Source organism: Theropithecus gelada, chromosome 5, assembly GCF_003255815.1.
Source record: "Theropithecus gelada isolate Dixy chromosome 5, Tgel_1.0, whole genome shotgun sequence".
Classification (NCBI taxonomy): domain Eukaryota; kingdom Metazoa; phylum Chordata; class Mammalia; order Primates; family Cercopithecidae; genus Theropithecus; species Theropithecus gelada.
In genome coordinates this window covers 53,879,937-53,902,568 of record NC_037672.1, presented here as the reverse complement: position 1 = coordinate 53,902,568, position 22,632 = coordinate 53,879,937, and positions in this window count along the sequence as shown.

The window sequence follows — 22,632 nt, the reverse complement described above, 5'->3', positions numbered from 1 at the left end:
TGTTATGGGCTGAATTGTGTGTCCCCCAAAATTCACAGATTGAAGCCTTAGCCTCCAGAATCTCATAATGTGACTCTAATTTGAGATAGGGTCTTGAAAGAGGTAATTAAGCTTAAATGAGGTCACTTAAATGAGGGTGGCCCTAATCCAATCTGATTGTGTCCTTGTAAGAAGAGATGAGGACACACAGACACTAGGGATGTTTGTGCACAGTGGAAAGGCCAGGTGAGGGTGCAGAAAGAGGGCAGCTGCTTGCAAGCCAAGGAGAGAGGCCTCAGGAGAAATCAACCCTGCCTACACCTTGATCTTCGACTCTAGTTCCAGAACTGTAAGAAAATATGTTTCTGTTGTTTCACAGAATACACCCAGTCTGTGTCCTTTGTTATAGCAACTCTAGCAGACTAATACTGGAGATGACAGGGAAAGGATGTGAGCAGGAGTGGGCAACGCAGTGACCAAGAGTGAAAGCAAGCAAGTCTAAGGAGAAACAGCCAGTAAGAAATGGTGGATAGATGGCCAATGGAGGCCACGGTAGAACCATGATGACTATTACTACATTTTAACCTTTGGCTGGTAGTCAGAAATACTGTAATTCTACTGTACAACTCCAAAGCTTCAGTAATAGGATGCTACATATAACTATGGATTTGTGTGTTTGTTGTTGTTGTTTTAGTCAATGAAGGAATCAAGGCATTGTCTAGAGGGGGGCAAAATGATTTAGAAAAAAGATTGCAATTGCAAGAAGCGGAGGGAGGTGAATACTAAAACTTCAACAGCTACAGATATCAGAGCAAGAGGAGACTGTGGAGACCTAAGTTATCCAAGCAGCTGCTCCTGGGACCACTGGTGCAACTGGACAGCATGGAATGAATGCACTGAGAGATGCTTGGTTTCTGCCTTGAAGGGCCCCGAGGGATTTTGGCATGCCTGGAAAGTGAATCTTAATTTAATTTTTAATTTTTTACATTTTTAATCTTTTGAGACAAGGGTCTTGCTCTGTTGCCCAAGCTGGTGTGCCAGTGGTGTGATCATGGCTCACTGCAGCCTCAATCCCCTGGGCCAAAGTGATGCTCCCACCTCAGTCTCCCAAGTAGCTGGTACTATAGGTAAGCACCTCCACACCCGGCTAATTTTTTGGTAGCAGTGGGGTTTCACCATGTTGCCCAGGCTGGTCTCAAATTCCTCAAGTGATCTGCCCACCTCAGCCTCCCACAGCAATGAGATTACAGGCAGAAAGTGAATCATAAGTAGACAAGAAGAAAGGAAAATGTTTAATACATAGTTGTCATTTGGTGTACTACTTTACACTGAATCTCACATTAAAGTAAGACAATTAAATGTATCCACTGTGACTGAGCTCAGATACCTTCTGAAAAGTTTCCATGTAGTAGACAGTTAATGCTTTTCTGATTTAACATTAGCAGAAAATAGGAGTTTAGATGCTATATGTTACATCCGTGCTCTCGAATTTAATAGGTGATAACCCTGATTAGACTTAGGCTAGTGTCTCAATACTCATCTTTGCCTTGATATATTGTCATGTGATGAATAATAAATATGCTGATACATGATCAATAATAAATACCTTGGCACGTTAATGTGAAACATACTAGAAAGAATGAAAATGGACTGAAAAGAGTCTTTCTTTGACATTCTAAATACTTCATTACCTGTAAAGCACACGTGACCATCTTAGCTAACATGCAAAACAAATTACTGTGGAACGGGGCTACTTATTTTAACATTTCACTTTATTTATTCAGCCAGCTAAAGAAGGATCTCTATGTAAGAAGAATAGAATTTCCCATCTAGTGACCAGATTTTGAAGAATGACTTTTTTAAACTATTGAATTTGTAGTAATTATTATTCCAAACAACTGATTTTTGAGGGCTCAAATACTGATCTTTCTATAATTGTAGTCTCATCAGTTTCAGTGAGGTTCTCCAGTGTAATTCCTGACTTCTAAGACTGGGATTTGAATTATGCAATTTTTATCAATTCAGCAAAATGTACACATGTGCTGTGGTGAGGGTTTCATCTTCCTGAGGTTATGCTTATGGGCAGGGGAGAAAAAAAGATCTCCAATGGATAAACTGTCATTATAGCTTGGTCATAGCGGACTTTCCTAGACTTCTTTTTTACTACTTAAACAGGAAGCTAAAGAGACAAGAACTTTCTTCACAAACCTAACTTCACATATTTTTTTAAAACTGCATAAACCAGAGCCAAAAATAACTGCCTGATAACTTCTTCTTTAACTCCAAGTTACTTTCCAAATTATACCTTTTTATAACAGGAAATAAACTATGTTGATTGTATTTTATACAGGAGTATGCTTTCCGTGATTGTCTAAAATAGACTAAAATAGAAATTTTCATAACAGCCTAATTTGAACGTAAGTATTTTGCTATTTAACACTATGAACACAATAAGCTATTGTAATACATTTATTATAACATAATGTATTATATATATGTGGGTGTGTATACATATATATATATAGAGAGAGAGCACACACACACATATATATATATAGAGAGAGAGAGAGAGTCTCACTTTGTCACCCAGGCTGGAGTGCACTGGCGAGATCTCGGCTCACTGCCGCCTTTTGACATCTTAGGATTCAAGGTCCTCCCACCTCAGCCTCCTGAATAGCTGGGAATTCAGGCCTGTGCCACCATGCTTGGCTAATTTTTTTGTATTTTTTGTAGAGACATAGTCTCACTTTGTTGCCCAGGCTGGTCTTAAACTCCTGGGTTCAAGTGATCCTCCCACCTCAGCCTCCCAAAGTATAAGGATTACAGGCGTGAGCCATGGCACCCAGCTGTGTTATATATTTAGTTGTCAACTTTTTCACAATCAGCTTTCACGCTAGAATTCAAACTCTTTGAAGGCAGGGGCTTTGTTTGGTTTCACTGCAGTTTCATTAACTGAATGAGTGAATTTCTGATTGTTACCTGTACATACTTACGTCTCATGTTTCTTTTGCTCTATAAAAATAACTAAATTAATTATATCATAATATGAAGATGGAAAATAAAACATTCCTGCTGTTTCATAATTACAAACCTTAACAGAATTAATCCAAAAAAATTGTATTACTCCTTTAAGCAATACATGGCTTACTTATTGTTTCTCTAGTTTTGGATTCCATGATTTTCAAATACAAAGGAAAATGAATGGAAGGAATAATAATAAAGCCACTTGGTAAGTTCATAATTTTCCCATGATGATGGGATAACAAAAAGAGTGCATTTTTCAAAAATAAAGAATTATCTTGTATTGGGTTTTATGTATGTTTTTAAATTGAAATGCATGTATAAACTTCCATATGTATTGTGAACTAAACCAAAATTTAAGTAGAAATATCTTTAACTGATAATACCTTTTGTAATTTAAGCTTTTCAGTGGTCAGTAATTAAGTAAGAAACAGTTTTTATATTGTCTGCATTGGACAAAGTATGCTAAACGGTAAGAGTAAATCTACTGTGTCTGGTGAAGCAATATATTCCAGGAAAAAAAAGGTACTTTTTAAAACCTCTTTGACCAATGAAATTAGATGTAGTAGTCAGGCTCTTTTCTCCTAAGGAAGGTTCACCAAGTTCCCGTCAAACCTGCCTGTATTCAGCTCAAGTACACACCCCAGGTCTTTTCTTTTCTTGCAGATCGTGCATATACTGTTCTCTGTCTTCTGGAGCATTCTTTTCCTTGCTTTTACAGCAAACTTCCCCTGAATTTTTTATGTCCCAGCTTATATGCATCCCCTCAGAGAGGCCTTCCTTGACCACACTATCTAAATAATTCATTTTTAACTATTGAACCTAACTGTTTATTTGTATTTCTTTGTATTATTTTTCTTCCTCTCCTCCCTCTCCCCATTCAACTGAAAGGAAGAACAGATATTATTTCCCATGAAAAGGAGCCTATTTCAAGCTTTATGGTAATTTAGAGGAGAAAGATAATACTTCTTTTGGGATGGCCAGGTAGGTTTTGCAGGACACATGCTGTTTCCTTCCACCACAATGGAATAAATAACATTCCTTCTCATGGCTGCTAGCTCATACAACCAGTGTGACCACTGAGGGAAAAGGGAATAGTTACCCATTGATTCCAGCTTCCTTTCCTCTATCAGCTGTGTGCAATTGCTGCCCATTTGTCAAAAATTCCTGCTTTCACTATGTTCATGTTTTCCTCTCCTTTGCTCATAAACTTGTGAACTCCCCTAAAAGTTGTGATTAATCACATTTGCCTTAGCTACTCTGAGCTCTTCATCCCTCTGAGTATTTGCAGAACGGTGGAGAGTCTCATGGTAGGAGGGAGTCCAAGGGCAGTGACGTGGTAGCATTTCACTGGCTACATAAACAAAACCAGAAGAAAGACAGAGATTTGGGCTTTGGAGACCCCACAGCAACCCACCTCCCTTCGGGCCCAGGTACATGATGGCCATTCACTCTCATTACTTTCACTTGCAACCTGTGCGTTTATTTCTAGTTCTATAAATGTTGCTCTATAATTGCCTTTAATGAATGTTCTGTCACACTTGAGCAGGTAAGGGCATTAAACTAGCCAAAGGCCATAGTTGTCTCCAAATTCTGAGGAGAAGAGGTTAGTGTCAAAACATGGCCTGTGTTTGGAATAAATTGTCATAGGTATATCGGTGAGTTTGCTATGAAGACATAAAAGGAAAATGTGCTGCTGTTTCATGCTTCTTAGCTCAAAATCACAGTGATATACTTCTTATCTTTTCCAAGAAGAGTCACACGACCAGCCCCTCATTGCCATGCAAACTCATTCCCAGCCACATGAATCAAGTGAGATGGGAACACCAATGCATTTGAGTCAACAAAGGTTAACCTTTTTCTGGAGGGAAAAAGTGTTATCATAAATTCCCTGCAAGTGTGTACATGATTATTTACCATTTCCTAAACCTGAATACATTTATAAATAGTGCCATTTAGCTATTTTCAATTAAGTCTGTTGTTTCCAGAATTCTTATAGGGGAAATCCTGCATGGACCTTACCAGTTATCAAACTCATTTTAGCAGAACTTACAGCCCGCTACAAAATTGGTGTCCCAACAATGACAAAATGGACATCCCTTCAAAAATGCAGCTGGCAGCCTTTTTTGCTGAGTTGATATTTGTTAATGCAAAGATTGGCACCACTATCCATTGGAGGGAAGCAAGGGAGACACATAGAGAAAGAGACAAACAAAGAAACAAAGTTTCTATCAATTGTTTTCTATCTAAACTATTTTTAAAAGTTGCATTTGCACTTCTCATGGAAAAGATGATGTAGCATAATTAGGACATGTGCTTATTTCCCTAAACAGCTCATAATTTTCCATCTGCGAAAAAATGTCATTTGACTTCAGTAAGCTGAAAACACTCAGGAAACAAAGGGAACATAAGCTGAATGTTGACCACGGTTTTAGATTTGCTATTTCCCAATATATTGCCTATTTAAATGCAGTAACTTTATTTTGTTGTAGATTCCCAAGTCCTAGTTATTCTGCATTCTCTGCTATTATTACATACAGTAGCATTTCTCATCATGTATGTGCAGAGTGTGCCCCATTAAAATAATTTTATTTTTAAATGTTTTTCTCTTGCTGCCAATTTGTCAAATTTCCTAGCTATAACTGGTTTTCTCTTCTCTGCTTGTAAGATGGAACACGTGATAAACTAACATGATTTCCTACATTTAATGTCATATATAACTATGCATTTATCTGAAACGTATTTCCTACACTTTGAATTTAGCACAAACTCCAGAATCTCAGGTATTGTTTCTGTGAGGCCTTACTAAGTTCCAGGCACTTGGAACTAAGTAATCTTTGTATGTGTGAGCTCATTTAATCTTTACAACAACATTCTGGAGGAGGTGCTATTTCTGTCCCTATGGATAGAAAGGCCCAGAGAGGTTACAGAGGCCCAGAGAAAGTAAATAGCTTGCTCGAGTTGCCTCAGTTAGGAAGTGACCAATACAACATTCGAACTAAGGCAGCCTGACCACAAAGCCCTTGCTCCTAACGGTAGTGCTATAATAAAATGTAGAGTAGTGAATGGATCTGTGATTTATGAAAAAATAAATTTTTTGAGACAGAGTCTTGCTCACTCACCAGGGTTAGAGTGCAGTAGTACAATCATACTCACTGCGGCCTTAAACTCCTGGGCTCATGCAATCCTCTTGCCTCAGCCTCCCAAGTGGCTGGAACTACAAAAACACGCCACTGTGCTTGGCTAATTTTTTGTAGAGATGGGGTCTTGCTATGTTACTAGGGCAGGTCTTGAACTCCTCAGCCTCCATAACTGTAAGAAATAAGTTCCTTTTCTTTATAAATTTCCCAGTTTCAGGTATTTTGTTATAAGCAACAGAAATGGACTAAGACATCAGTACATTCCCATTTTCTCTTCCACTTTTCTGTGGCTACATATGGTCATCCTTTCCCATCAGAGAGCTATTACTCAATCAAAAAAGCAGAAATTTTAGAACTCACGTAGTAACTGGTCAGTCATCCAATGATATTACATCATGAGGATAAGCTTCAAGGAATAGTGCGTTTAAAATTGCAAAAGAAAATATAATAAATTAATGTGCAAAGGACCTTGACACAAATGCTCCATGCTTTGGGACATTTATTGAAATTTAGTTGCAGACTATTTCCTTATTGAGTTTTGCTTTTCTGCTTTCCTGGAATACAGTCATAAAGCCAAATTTGACAACTTTATGCTGGTAAATCACATTTTGCCACATTACATTATTTCTTTATACTCCCACAGAGATATTTAATGACTATTTTAGAAGAATAGAAAAGATGATGAAGACCCAAAAAATGTAATGTTCAACTTTTATAAAGTATTTTAAAATAATTTCTCAGTTTCAAAAATATTCTTGCCTTAAGCACTTATTATATGTTATTTAAAAAAAAAATTCTAGGATGTGTTAAAAATCACCCCCAAAACAGTAAAGTTTATAAGCTAATAGACATTCATGGCAACTTGCTCTGTTCTTATCCAATTGATACTTTCTTATCTTTAGTCAAAACAATGGACATTTATAACAACTTGGTCTGTTTTTAATAAATTTGGCACTTTCTTACCTTTAGTCATTCCCTCAAAAACTCCTATAACAGGCTTCTCTGTCTACGGAGTAGCCATTCTTTTATTCCTTTACTTCCTTAATAAACTTGCTTTCACTCTACGGACTTGCCATGAATTACTTCTTGCCTGACATACAAGAACCCTCTCTTGGGGTATGGATCCAGATCCCTTTCTGGTAACATATTTCTGGTGACCACGGAAGGTACTATAGTGAGGAAACCCCCAACTCAAAAGCTACCTTTGGGTAAGTGATGGGGTGCGGTAGCATCTTCCTGGCAAACCCTGAAGGGACAATATTGAAGAGACTCCTGGCCCAAGAGAAAATCATCTGTGTGCACCAGTTGGCTGACTTTGGGCAAGTAGGGTGCATATACCTGGGCAAAGGATGGGATTGGGTTAGAGGCCCAATTTAGGGGAGTTACAGTCTCTCCTAAAACAGAGTGGGTAAAAGGTCCTTCTTAAGAAAATGCAAGGATGCTTGACCAAACTTGGGTCTGAGGCCCAACTTAGGAAGGTTAGAGTCCTTCCTAAGATTTAGGGAGTTAAGAGTTCCCTCTCAGTGAAGTCCCTTTGGCTCAGAATGGGTTTGGCACTATGGGATGTTAACTACTATCCTCTTTGGATTAATCTGCCTTGCACTCTTTGCTGATCACTGTGGGTAACAGAATTAGGTATGTAGAGGACCATGGGACTTGAGGAGCTTTTTCCTCCCCAAAAGGGGAAACTGGAAAGCTGATGGATCTGCTGGAAGAGATCCCTTCACTACCGACAAGTGGAAAATGCCATGTTTTCATTTGCTAAATCTGGCATCCCTATTGTCTAAGTCCATTTGTGCTGCTGTAACAAAATACCTAAAATTGGATAATTTATAAAGAACAGACATTTATTTATCACAGTTCTGGAGGCTGGGAAGTCCAAGATGAAGGCACTGGCAGGTGTGGTTGTCTGGTGAGGGCTTCTTTCTGTTTCCAAGATGGTGCCTTGTTGCTGCGTCTTCCAGAGGATGGGAATGCTGTGTTCTCACTTGGTAGAAGGGAGAAGGGCACAAAAGGGGCAAACTTCTTCTGTCAAACCCTTTGATAAGGACACTTAATCCCACTCTTATGAGGGTGGACTCCTCATGACTCAATCACCTAAAGGCCACAGCTCCCAATACTTTTGAATTAAGGATAAATTTCAACATGAGTTTTGTAGGAGACAAACACATTCAAACCATAGTACTTACCATAGGGTTAAATACAAGTTTCTGTTGTATCATGGGTTAAAAAATGTCTTGATAATCAGACATATTGAATGGTGATGGCCACCCAATAAGATTTGCCAGGTATCAGTGGAGAAACTAATATTGATCATCCTTATAATCTTTTAAACTTTTTAATAAATTATTTGAAAAAAACAATTTAGTTTAAAAATAAATAACTTGGATAGAAAAATCTTGGCTGTTCAGGCAAACCATCTTCTGAGACCTGGTCCTGCAATTAAGTAAGTATATGCCATTGGAAAACCATTTATCCTCTACAAGTTTGTATTAATAAAATGAACATAATTCCTTTCTTATTGTGTTGCGAAGGAAAGAGGTAGATTCAATTGTGAAAGTTTCTTTATACCCATTCGTCTCTCACTCTGCTCCGTAGACATAATCATTGCTGACCATTGGATGTGTAGCATTCTCACCATTTTGTATACATTTGTATATCTGTGTGTATGTGCACGTGTTCTTTTTTATTTACAAAAATTGAATTATATTTTACATATTGTATTGAGACTTGCATTTTCATTTAAAAGTCTTGGATATCTAAAAGCACTTTTATTTATTTAACTTTACTAAATAGGTAATACATATTCTTTATGCTGGGCTGAGTCCAAAATAGCCCACCATGATCCCCAATTTGTGGTATTCATGCCCCCCGTGTAATTACCTCCCCTTGAATGTGGGATGGCCTAACAACTTGTTCTAAGGAATCGAATATGGCAAAAATAATGGGATGACATTTTCATGATTAGGTAACACAAAATTTTGACTTCTGTTTTGCTAGCAGACTCCCCTATTGTCTTCTCGGCTTGTGTGCTTTGATAAAGCAAGCTGTCATGTTGGAGAACTAAGGATGCCTCCTGCAAATAGATAAGTGGGAACTGAGGCCCTCAGTCCAATAGTCCTCAAGGAATTGAATCCTGCCAACAACTATGTAAGCTTGGAAGCAGATCCTTCCACAATCGAGCCTTTGAATGAGACTCAACTCTGACTTACACTTTAATACCAGCTTCGTGAGACACTCTGATACAGAGAACCTAGTTAAGCTGTGCCTGCATTCCTGACCCACAGAAACTCTGAGATAATATATGTATGTTGCTTTAATCTGTTTAATTGGTGGTAATTTGCTACTCAGCAATAGGTAGCTCATGCACACATTATACAAAATTTAAAAACTATAAAAATTACTTCTCTGAAAATTTGTTTCCCTCCCATTCTTTTCTCTAGCCAATCAGATCCCTTTCCCAGAAGCAAACGAACACTGTTACAAGCATCAATTTAGATAGTCAATCTGAAAGCGCTTCAGATTTTTAAAGGACCATGCATATTAAAGGTACTGATACTATTCTTATTACAATTCAAAGATTTACAGATGATTCTAAGATCTTTGATTAGTGAAAGTGAGAACATGAGACCAACCTGGGCAACATAGACCTCATCTCTACCAAAACAAAAAAATTAGCTGGGCAAAGTGGCACGTGCCTATAGTCCCAGCTACTTGCTAGGCTGAGGTGGGAGGATCACTTGAGCCTAGGAGGTCAAGGCAACAGTGAGTCATGATTGGGCCACTGCACTCTAGCCTGGATGACAGAGAAAGACCCTGTCTCAAAAAAAAAAATTTTTTTTTAAAGAAAGTGAAGACAACAGGGATAACTACAGAACTGTCTCACAAGAGACTGTAAAGAAAAGGCAAAAAAATTAGCAGGTAAGTAACAGATAAGTGTCAGATAATTTACATGTCAAATGCAAGTAGGAACATTTACACCTGGTATAAATTCAAAGTACATTTACAAGATTTTGTAAAAGGAACTGTTACTTATTACCAGAAAGGGATCAAACAATTATTAAATACTTATCCCTAATATCATTGATTCAGTGACCCATGCTGACCATAATGCAAGACATTATCAGGATGCACGAAAACAAAATACAAAGCATTGTATTGAATGGTTCAAAGCTATGCTCATGCATCTGACACAGTATATGGAATACAGTCCATTGCACCTCAAAACTGATTTGATGTAACTAGAAATGACAGGGTGGGGATCAGGGTGAAGGATTGACTCATATACTTGAGCTAAATAATAGACTAAAATTAAAAAGATGTTTCATCTGGAAGAGAGGTGAGCAGACTTTTTCTGTAAAGGGTCAGAGAGCAAATATTTTAGGCTTTGCAGGCTATATGGTCTCTATCACAACTATGCAACTCTACCGTTGTAGCACTGAAGCAGCAATAAACAATGCGTAAATGAATGGGTGTGGTCATGTGCCAATAAAACTTCATTTACAAAAATAATCTATGAGTGGGTTTGGGCAAAGGGCTTTTGAGCTCCTGATCTACAAAGATAAAGACAAATGATGCAAGCAGCTGAAGTCTTTTGGTTTCATATGATTAAAAGCTTGAAGATATCAGAAAAGACCCAGATGCCAAGAAGAAACCCATCTCTCCACCTCATAATGTCAATTCCAGTACTGCTTTCTGAGTACATGGAATCGACTATCATTGAGGGCATCTTTTTCGGTTTGAACTAAATCTGCTCTAATCTTCATTCCTTGTGATGTTCTGCCCTTTTAGAATTTAAGTTGTCTTAGAGCTGAAATGAAGCCACAAGTCAAGAACCATCCCCTTTTTTCTCAATGCCCTGCCTTCCTACCATCTGTCTTCCAGCTGGGAGAGTCTAGGACTGGAATCATAGTGCTAGATAGGAAATACTGTTTTTAATAGAGGTCTCATTTTTATCTTTTGAGATTCCTATCACCCTTTTTTTTCAAAAATGCATTTTGGTTAACTGCATAGATACATACAATGCATATTTTTAAATCATAACAACTGAAACTGATATTTTTATTTTGTTGTTTCAAAGCAACTAAAATTAACATTTACATGTCAATGTGTAGAACTAAATGTTTTATACTTTGTGCAATATTTACTCCAACACTTAGCTTTCTTTTAGAATTCTTCCTGAATTCTTAGCTTTCTTTTAGTAAATTCCTCAACTGTTTACTATATACTTTTATGTTTCACACATTTTTGTTAAAAAAAAAAAAAACACTCAAATCCTGTGTGTGAAAGAAAGATCTACACACAAGCGTGTACCCACTCAAACCTGGTACAGTAGGATAAAAGTTTAATCTTATTTCCTAGTCCTAATCTGCCTGTCCACCTGGCTAACACTCAGACTAGAAGATGGGACCACAAAAAATAATAAGTCAGCTGCCAATTTTGTAAAACTGCTGTGGAAGTAAAACATGTTTTAGAAAAATAGATTTACTGTATGTAGGATTTCCATCCTTCTTAAAAAGTAAAATTTTTATACTCAATTGTATTCTAGTCAGGCATTACAAAATGTTTGTAATCTTTGTAATCATCATCTTTGTAATCTTTGTAATGAAACTCTGTCACCCTTTTCTTTCTAAATTCAGAATAACATCATCTCTACCGTAAACCAGATTCCTAAGAGACCAAGCTTGATGAAACAACATGTATGTTTTAAATCTTACTAGAGGTTAAGACACCACAATCTCACTTGTGTCTGAACCAACTCCTCATAAACAAAAATAAAGCTGAAACCCCAGTCTGAGATGCTTTGGCACTGTCTAAAAACAGAAAAAGGCCACTTTGCTGATCGCAGCCTCCACTTCCTCCCCAACCCAGACAAATGGGTGTACCCACTCTGCTGATATGCCACACATAACCTCTTTTGCTACTTCTCTAAGAACTCTGGCTAACCCCTTAGCCCAGCTGTGACCCACAGACCAAAAGACCACCAAAGGTTTAGGAATATCAGTGAAATAAATATACAGGAAAGGATCAAAACTTCAGCTCCCAACAATAAACAGTTTCTTACATAACCTACTGTTTCCTCTAATTATGGTCATCTCCATATGAGGATGGTAGAGTGCTTTAAAATTCTTCAAGTTTCCTAGAATTTACCTCCCACACAATATTTGATCTGGTGAGAGGCAACTAAAACTAAAATTAATCTGTGAACACATCCTTACTAGTAAACGGAAGTCATTCAAAATCTTCAGAAAACATGACTTTAAGTTCTCAAATATAACTAGATGGGTTGATTTTAACTTGATCTCTTATTTATTTATTTATTTATTTATTTATTTATTTATATAGAGACAGGGTTTTTGCCATGTTGACCATGCTGGTCTTGAACTCCTGAGCACAAGTGATCAAAGTGCTGGGATTACACACTTGAGGACGGAGCCTGGACAATTTAACTTGATCTCTAACTGCCACTGTCTACTTGTTAGCAGGTCAAAAAGCAAAAGGTATCCAAAAAACAGGTAGCCTAACTAAGAAGTAAAAGCAAATGATGCTGTGCCAACGATTCAGAAGCTGCGAGATGAATTTATCATTTAGTGGAAGGCAGTTGTAACCTCTTTCTTCTCAGAAACAAGCTAACTTAACAATATTTAATTATGTGGTATAGGCAAGATAAAATTCAGGTTCCCAGATTCCCAACATTGGACACAATCCACTAAAACCTATATCAAAGCTGATTCTCTCCTTGCAAAAGTGGGAAAAACAAAAACAGAGGATCAAGAGAAGCCCACCATCCTAATCACTTATCTCCTGATATTGCATACCATCTTCTTGTGGAAATAAATGAGTCACATACTTACTGTATAAAATAATCAACTTCAAGTTTAACATATTAGTAACCTCGCATGAGCTTATTCCGGCTTTCAGAAATGGGGGAGCAAAAATTAATAGAAAATAGATACATATAAAGTTATAGCACCATAACTTAAATTCAGTTTCACAAGTCTGGTGACCTGGAACACAGATGATAAAACCCAAAAGCTATGAACTGAGCAATATTATGCATATGACATTGTGTCAATTAAGGTAACATCTGCTATCGTAACAGATATCAGACACTTAAGGCAATAGAAACTTATTTCTCATTCATACTGACGGCAGCAGTGGGCCACCTGGAGCAGCTGCTGTCACCTTGGCAGCTGCAACTGGGAGGCGCCAGCGGTGGTGGCAGGAGCAGCTGTAGGAGCAGCCCTGAGGGGGAGGGGGTACCCCTGTGTCCTGTGTCCAATGTCCGGGAGGCAGCAGACTGCGCCACCCCCACCCTAGCATGGCTGGGCAGGACACACCCCCAGGCCCAGAGCCTCCGTAGCTCGGACCCTGGCCCCGTGTTGCTGCTTTCACCCGCTGCTGCTGCAGGGAGGACGTGTGGAAGACGCGGACAGTCCCCGAGGCCCACAGCCCTGGGGGCCACCACAGTGGGTCCAGGCCAAGTCGTCCGCTGGCAGCGGAGCAGCGGTCAGGCAGAGAGGGTCCCCAAGGCAGAGCTGGGTCCTGGGCAGTGTGACGCTTGCACACAGAGCTTGGCGACCAGGCCAAGGCGCTGACCTGGGGTGCACTTCAGGGCCCCATGGCTGAAAGTGGGAGCAGTGCCCGCTTTAGGACCCGGCCAATGGTGCAGTGACAGCACCCACCCCACCAAGCCAGGTTCCTGCACCTTGGGAGAAGGCCCTGCACAGGCTGACTGGGGCTGGGACTGTGTCCCGGGGGTCCGTTCAGCATTGAAGTGACCACCAGGCCTGACACTGTCGACTGCGGGGCCGGGTCCCCGATCCACTCCCAGAAGGTCTCCCTCAGACAGGGCTGCGAGCTGGGTGGGAAGGATTCCCGCCCTCCCAGGAGCAGGAACTGGACGTCTCTGCAGTCTGCACCCTAGGGGGCCTGTCTGCTCCTGCTGCCTGGTCTCTCCCCACTCCTGGAACCCACTCCAATTTTGGAGTGGGGTTGGGGCCAAGCCGGAGAGCTGTCACAGCCCAGCCGGTGTGCACATGCTCAGGACAGTGCTGACACACCAGCCCCCTGCCACCTCGGCCTCCTCCAGACTTTAGGCACTGATGAGTGTTGCGGGGAGGGAAGTGGAGGCGAGGATGAAAGCAGCCCAGTGCTGACTTGCAGGTGCCCCTTTGTGCAAGCAGCCTGGATGCCATGGACAGCCACAGGAGGCAGACCAGCTCCTGGGCAGAAGGGGGCAAGTCCAGGTGAGGCCACACCTTCAGGCCAGGGAGAGCCTGAAGGCTGGGGACCAGGCTGCCAGTCCCACAGACTGGAGTGGAGAATTGTGGTACCTTTTCCAGGCCTGTCCATGGTTGCCCATGGACCAATTGGTATGCACTTCTTCACCTCTGAGGTCTGTAAATGCCCTGGGCTCAGCAACACCAGGGCAGAGGATGGAGAGATAACAGGACAGCCAGCAGCAGAGAGGAGCTACCCACTCTGCTGAGAACTGAACACTTTTCGGGATGACCTGCCTATATCTCTGATAGGAGCTGAACACTTATCAGGACACCCTAGCTATGGAGAGGAGCTGCCCACTGTGGGTCTTCTCTGAGGTGTTCTGTTGCTTAATAAAACTCTTCTTCGTCTTGCTCACCCTCCACTTCTCTGCATACCTCATTCTTCCTGGTCACAGGACAAGAACTCAGGACTTGTGGAATGGTGATGCTAAAAGAGCTGTAACACAGACAGAGCTGAAATATGCCCCTTGCTCACCACTTTGTGGGCAGAGGAGAGAAGAGCTGCAGCCCTTCAGGGAGCCCAGACCTGGGATCTCCCTGAGCTAGGGCTGTGACTCCCTTTTTGAGACCTTGTGGTTCCTGGTGTCTCTGAGCCTCTGGGCACCACCGCATTCCCTAGTATGAGCCAGGAAAGCTACAGCCTTGCAGAGAGCTGGCACCCATGTCAGCACCTGGAGCTTCCTGCCCCACAGCAGCAGCTGGCGTGTCTGACTGCATAGTGGCCAGACCCTATGCTCACTCACACCCCATTGCCACTCCATGCCTGACTCGTGGCCTCCCTTGGAGGCATGGGATCCAGACCAGTAGCATGAGCTGAATGCAGCCTGCCAGGCTGAGTGGGCAGAATGAGTCCAGTGGGCCAGAGCAAAACTCAGGCAAAGGCACCACCGGCTGCAGGTTTCAGGCCAAAAAAGCAACACTCCAAAGATCCTATAACAATATGATATCTGACGCTAGGGTTCCAGATCAGCAGACAGCTCAAGCCATGTTCCCCCTGGGCTCTGCTATCCAAAATGCTTGAGTCCTCTTCATCTGGTGAAAGGGTAAGGAATAAGACTATGGGGGAGGCACACTATTTGAAGTTTTTAGGCACTTCCTCCTGGAAATGAAACATATCACTTTGGTTTACATTCCCTTAGCAAGATCTAGACATGTGGCCACATCTAAATGCAAGGGAGGCTGAGAAATATAGTTTCAGCTGCTTCTCAGCAACTACTCTGAAGACAACACATCTTTGGTGTACAGCCAACAGTACCTGCACAATTATTATTGTAGGTGCTACAAAGAATTCAAATGTAGTAAGACATAAGACTATGAAAGGTGTCTTTCTGTAGAAATATGATACCTGTTAAAATATAATAAGCAATTTGTTCAAAGTTTAGAGAGTTAAGAAAACTAATATTTAAGATCATTATATCTATTAAGCATGAAGCTAATGATATTAACCCACAATCAGTAGGTGTGTGTTTTGAACAGGTGACTCACAGCAGTTTGAGATTAGCAGAGACATATTGACATTCTCCCACACTGTATGACTCATGACCATAGCATGGCATTAGCTGGGTGGCATATGTGAAAAAAAATAAGCTTTTGTTCTTATTAGATGTGAACTTGTTAGAGGCAAGATTTTTGAAAATCCTTACAAAATTTCTCTCGTCAGTATCACTGGAACTTACAGCTTTTGAGGTATGGTTATTTAGATTTCTTTTTTCTTTTTTTTTTTTTTTTTCATTTCAATCATGTTTGGTCAAATTTGGATGCTTATAATTTTGATTTGCATCTTAGAAGTTAGCCTCTGGGGCCAGGCATGGTGGCTTGTGCTTTCAACCCAAGACCACTTTGGGAGGCATTTTAGGAGCTGAGACAGGAGGATCTTTGAGTCCAGGAGTTTGAGACCAGCCTGGGCAACATAGGGAGACCTCGTCTCTATAAAAATTTTAAAATTAGCCAGGTCTGATGGTGCACACCTATAGTCTCAGCTATAGGGAAGGGAAGGCCAGCTACTGGGAAGGCCAAGGCAGGAAGATCGCCTGAGCCTGGGAGGTCAAGGCTGCAGTGAGTCATGATCACACCACTGCACGCCAGCATGGGTGACTGAGCAAGATCTTGTCTCAAATAAATAAATTAATAAGTTTGTCTCTAAACATTAGCTCCTCAACTGAGCTGCATCTTAGCATCCTCTTGAAAGCTTTTGTTAACACTGGTGTGTAAAACTAAACACTTCCTTCCCTGGAACCCTACTGACCCTGTAAATATACACCTAATATTTGTGCAAAGAGTAAATGCAATCAGGTAAACAGAAGTGACTGGCACATTAAATGGCTTCTATTATAGTTATCTGAAAAAATTGAAGTCATAATACCAAACTTATGTCATCATTAGGAATCTTAGACAAAATGCATATTTTTAAATCTAGTACTTTACAGGTTTCCCATAAATATATATACAATTACCATTATTGTTGCTGTTATTATTGTTGTTATTATTTTGAATATCTCTCCTTTTAAAAGGCAAAGACATAAGTTTTGGGCTTGCTCTTTGCTACCGTAGAAAAAGTAAATGTTAAGGGCATAATAATTACAAGAAAATTCCCTTGTTTCTTAGGGAAAAAACAAGCAGCAGAAATTGTGTTAAGCATGAAATGGGTGAAAAGAGGACAAACTGATTCTGAATGACTCGTGAACAATATCATTAGATACAAAGGGAAATTAATAGGTTGTCTAGACTAGTAAAATCCACAGATGCTTGGAAATGAAGGAGATGTGAATGCGGGAAAGAAAAATCTAAAAACATCTCCAGATTATGGTGAAGCCCTATATGCCTGACCTGTTTGGCAGCAAAACTACCCCCAAAAACCACAAGAGGCATTTTCCAGGAAAGAGGCAAACCAGTCTCTCAGTTTCTCCTTGATCCCCCACTCTGGGTAGTGAAATCTGAAAGAAATTCATGTGACCCATACTGGGAAAATGCCTCTAGAAAACCCATATTGTGGGAGGTAAGAATAAAAAATTCTCAGAACATGAAAGATTGATTTATTAAAGTTGTATGTTGGGATTGATTTACCTCCTTTTTTTAAAAAAAAAGTTTTATTTTTAGTAGTATTATTGTAATAATGCTCATTAATTTTTATCTATAGTGTAAAATAAAGCAAAATACATGATATTTTACTTAAAAACATCATAATTCTTCAACTTTCACCTGTCCACTGGTCTATTAAAGACTCTTTGTGTTAAAATCTTTCTTCAATGTGAACTTCTCTCAAGACCATCTCTGCTCCTACCATCTGTTTACTCCTCTTGTTGTAATGTCAATATTTTATTCCTCATGAACTTGAAAAGGAAACATAAATCACAGAATTTTAGAGCTGAAATTGACCTCTAAAATAATCCAGATTAACTCTGTCAAGGAACCTGAGACCCAGACAAGAGAAAGCATATGCCAGAACCCCATAGAAAAAGAATTTGAGATGGGAGACAAGAAAATCTAGCCTCTTCAAATTCTGCAATGGCATTTTTAAAATGTATATATAAATTATTTTAAGAACCCAGTAAGAGCTCCAGCCTCTTGGAGTTTATACTAAATGTACATGCTACCTGTGGCTACCATAGGATTAAACATTATTAAAATAATGCTCCTTCATTCACTTGTTCCTCTAAGCATTTACTGAGTGCCTAGCAGGAAATTGTGTATACAAACATGAATAAATCCCAGTCCCTGACTGCTGGGAGTTTACTTTTTGGCGTGAGGAGGACAAACATTTAAGGCAATAAAGCATCATCGGTGCTATGCTAGATCAAGTGCAAGCTGTAGGAGGGGTTAAAAAGTGGCAGTTGGTTGTTTCTATTTAGACCAGAAAAGGCTTTATAGGGAATGCTTTGATGCATGATGTGCAAATATTTTGGAGACAGGTGAGGATGAGACTGGACGGATATTCTAGGACCGTGGTATACAAGGACCATGCAATGTGAGTAAAGGCATGGAGCCCTGAAACAGAACGACACACTGGGGAACCCACATGGCTCTGCATGATTGTTTTAGGGAGTACAGCGAGAGAAGATGGGGAGAAATAAGGCTGGAGAGATGGAGTAATGCCAGACCCCAGAGGACCTCCATGTTATGTAAAAAGTAGCAATCACCTGGGCAGTCCTTTTTGGGCACAGAAAGCATGCCTGAAGTTCTCAGGTGTAATTCACTCAAGCTGAACTCTACCTCTGTTTGAATCTAAAGACGTTTAATTTAGGGAGCCGGGGGCAGTGGTTCATGCCTGTAATCCCAGCACTTTGGGAGGCTGAGGTGGGCCGATCACTTGAGGCCAGGAGTTTGAGACCACCCTAGCCAATATGATGACATTTCATCTCTACTAAAAAAAAAATTAGCTGGGCATGGTAGTGCATGCATGCCTGCAATCCCAGCTACTTGGAAGGCTGAGGCACAAGAATCGCTTGAACCTGGGAGCCAGAGGTTGCAGTGAGCCGAGATCGTGCCACTGCACTTCAGCCTGGGCGACAGAGTGAGACATTGCCTCAAAAAATAAATAAATATGTTTAATTTGGGGCTTTATGAAAACAACAGAAAATAATCAGCAAGAATAACTCAATTTATGTAAGAATTATATACATTTCATAAATGAGCTAAATTTCTTCACTGAATAAATATTTTTGGCGCATAAACTGCAGAGGGATTAGCATATCATGGAATGTACACTACGAGGAATTCAAACATTAAAGAAGAAATCAAATTTTAATATAGAATATTTTAAATTACAGGTTTAAGAAACATAAATGTTATGCCATGGGATCGGGGAATTAATGTAAATTACGCCTTGACAAGAATTGTCGAAACAAAAATCCTAAGCCAAATGTGACCAGAAAAATATCTGATTGAGCTGCTTTTGTTGTCTAGTTTTGCTCCTCTTTCTTCTGATTTTGTTTTCTCTTTTGCACTGAAATTGTCACCTTTTCATATCAACCTTATGATAGATCCTCTACCAAAATTACTCAAACGTCGGATTTTAAGTAAGAATTCTCATAAACCAATTTTGGAGAATGATTTTCTCCCCTCAAATATATTCTGCAAAATGACTGTCACTGACAGCTTATTGCCACAAAATGTCTTTTTCTGAACAAACAAGGTCCTCCTGCAGCTGCTAGACTTTCTATTTGTGTTTTTCCACCCTGTTCTACCTCCCTCTTTGGGTCCTCCCTGATTACAGCCTCCTCTATTGTTCCCCAGGTTGTTACAGGTCTTATGTTGCTGTGATTGATGCTGAGTGGGAAAGGGGACTTTCTGTTTGAATCCAATCCCAGAATACCCATCCCTTCAACTCCAATGTGGACACAGGGTCTCTACCATATACCTTCTCTACCCAGGGTGCTGCCAAGTTTACTGTTTAGCCACACCCTCTTAATCTCATTGGTTACTCAAGTTTCAAATTTCCTAGTTGATTTTCATGAATAAATGGGCTCCATGAGGGTAAGAATGGTGTCATTTAAGAAAAAAAAAGTTAGTAATTTAAGTCCATTTTAAAGAATCTACCATTTAAAGAGCATTAGAATGCCCTCAGAGTTACTAATACTACTTTAATGAAGAAATGCTAGATTTCTAGAGTACTGGCAGATATTAGATATCAATATATGAGATATATTCTGAATTCAAGCATAGTGCCTATGCATTGTATTCATAAGCAAAAACTCTAAAGTCAGAATTCGTTGTCATAGATGCAGGGCTGAGTAGGTAATCACCAACAATTTATTGAGCACTCATTCCATAACAGTTCTATGGGTCTAAAGCAAAACTTTTTTTCATTTGTTTTAAATTGAAACTAATGTTTACCAATAGTAAGACTACTTTTTCAGGAGCTGACTTTTGTTGTCTAAGTTATTGAGCAATGGAATAAAAGGTTTTATGGGTTTTGTTTTTGTTTTTGTTTTTTGTATTTCTGAAATGCTCTAATTTCATGTCTGAACTTGAAAATAGCACCCTCTTATCATCCACCTTTGCTTGCTACCCTGTGATAAATAATGCCCCCTTTCCAGTCTATATATGATGAATGGTGCTAGGTTTCCAAATAGCTTTAATGCCCAACTTGTTTATGAGAGATTTGTGGTGTTACCAAGATATCAGAGTCATATCTGAACCTTGACTGGAGGGAAAAAGTAATTATTTGTAGAGCTGAAAATGCTGAAATAGTTGGTTACACTTTACTAAGTAAAATATAATTAGAAATGTTCAAATAAACTAGAAGTCAGTTTAATAAAGTTGTCCACCAAAGTAGTGACATTGAACACTTACTTTTTATTATATGGGAATTTTCATGTAATTCAGGAAAAAGACCATAAGGCTCTTTGTTTCCATGTGTCCTCTTAGTGTCTATAATTTAAGATCACAAATTACTCTTCACATTCTAGTTTGACAACTAAACATTTTTTGCTTTCCACATACAAGATTTACGGGGAGTTTGTGCATTTTGACCTTTTGATTCTAACAACCAATCATTAGCCAACCAAGAATGGAAATTTTGGAAATATTACAGATAGAGCCACTGTGATTTAAATCATTTAACATGTCAATTCTGACAGAAAATCCTACTCAGAAAAACAACCAGCAGCAGCACTTTTGAGTGCAAACAGCATGAAACATCAAGAAACATGAGCCTCCCCAATAGTCACAATGACGCAGCATCCATTCCCTACTTTACAGAATTGCCTCCCATTATAAATCACTTTATCTTCTCAACTCTGAAGCATCCCAGACGCATTCTTTACCCGTGATTTCACAAGACTTTTCTCTGAGAGAGGCCTTAGGACTAGGAACTTTTTGAATGAGTGTAGAAGTCCAGAAGGAGACAATAGTGTCAACCTGGGATTGCCTAAGGCAACAACAGAGCAAAACAAGAACGCTTTGGTTCTCTGGGTCTCTGTCCCTGATTGCATAGTGGATCATTGTTGGGAAATATTTCCTCACCTGGCATTCCAGGAAATGGAGCGCTCTACAGCTGTATATAGTTCTGTCATTAAATGTGTTCTATCCGGCTGGAATAAGAAAATTCATAGAACCAGACTGTGGTCTGAAATCTTTTTTCAGAAATGCTGCCATCGTGTGGCACTGTGGAGCTATGAGCAGAAGAGTCCTGTAAAGGGTCATATGGTTCATCTCAAGGTGGTTGGGCTCCAGCATAATCTATTCCTATAATTAATTCTAGCTTCATATTGAATCATTCCCGTGGGCCAGAGTAAACTACAGTAAATCCTGTGGAAATTTTGTTGTTTTTAGAATTTTCGGACTTCCCTCCACTAAATTGACAACATGACAAGCTTATGTGGGTAATATGTTTAAAGGAAAAAAATAGTTTTTAAAAGCAGAAAAAAGAAGTCTATTTTGCAACTTTATAATCTGTGTGCTTTCTATTTTATAGAGATAGTTGTCATCTTACTTATTAAAATGGGTGCTTATTACCTACAAGCCAATAATATCAATTCATCTGGAATACATCCAATTTAAGGGAGACATATTTCCCCCTACCAAATGTTCATGAAACCTACTTATTAGCTATATACTAACACTGCAAGAAATTATTTAATCTATATTTATGTTAAAAGTAATATTTGGCAAAAAGAAGCTGACACTTTAGAACTAATAAAAACCACAATTACTTTTGCAGCAAACTAATAATAAATAGGACCATTTATTTTTCATCTTAATCACACACAAGTCTTACAATAAAGGTGTAAGGTAAATAAATAGTGCAATCTGCATTTCACAACTGAGAAAGCAGATGAAGTAATCTCAAGACAATGTTAAATATTTTAAAAGGACCCAGAGCTCTGCTATCCCTGAATATTCAGACTTCCCCTGTAATTTTCTTTTATTCAAATACCTTTTAAATACCTAGTAAAGTGTTTTTTAATACAGAAATTTTTAAAAATCTTTTTCTTTTTAAGTAGCCTAATTTACATACCCTGGGAGAAAAACTAGAAAAAAAGATGATTCCAAAATCGAATCTGTTCCTTTAGAAATGCGCAAAATTTCCTTATTGATGCATACCATTTAAAGATCTTACATCTACTCTCATTTTAATAACCTATTCTTTTTAAAGACATTACAATTCGTGACTGCCTGCCCCTCTTAAAAATTTCATACTAGTTAACACACATACACTCCTTAAGATACGCACGGCATTTGTATCTAATATGTGCTAAGCATTGTTA